The following is a 345-nucleotide window of genomic DNA, read 5'->3' as shown; positions in this document are numbered from 1 at the left end:
GAGAGTGCGGAGGAGCAATCAAAGAGGCGGCGCGTTGTGGTGAGGAGGCGGATCTTGATGCAAAAGAACAAATCAAATCGCTGGAGGATGCGTTGCAGAAAGCCAAACACAAAATGACCAGACACATTCGAGACTACCAGGAACTGATGAATGTCAAACTGGCTCTGGATATTGAGATCGCCACCTACAAGAAACTGCTGGAAGGAGAAGAGGACAGGTGAAACTGTAAAGCTTAAGCAATTAACTGAGAGCTTACTTAATAAAGTATTTTACTTATATGATTATTTTTAGTATTATTGGTTTTTTATATACAGGTGCATCTCAATAAATTAGAATGTCGTGGAA

The sequence above is a fragment of the Sinocyclocheilus grahami genome, unplaced genomic scaffold (genome assembly GCF_001515645.1).
Source record: "Sinocyclocheilus grahami isolate Dianchi unplaced genomic scaffold, SAMN03320097.WGS_v1.1 scaffold64.1, whole genome shotgun sequence".
NCBI classification, from domain to species: domain Eukaryota; kingdom Metazoa; phylum Chordata; class Actinopteri; order Cypriniformes; family Cyprinidae; genus Sinocyclocheilus; species Sinocyclocheilus grahami.
Note: the sequence above shows the minus strand (reverse complement) of the source record.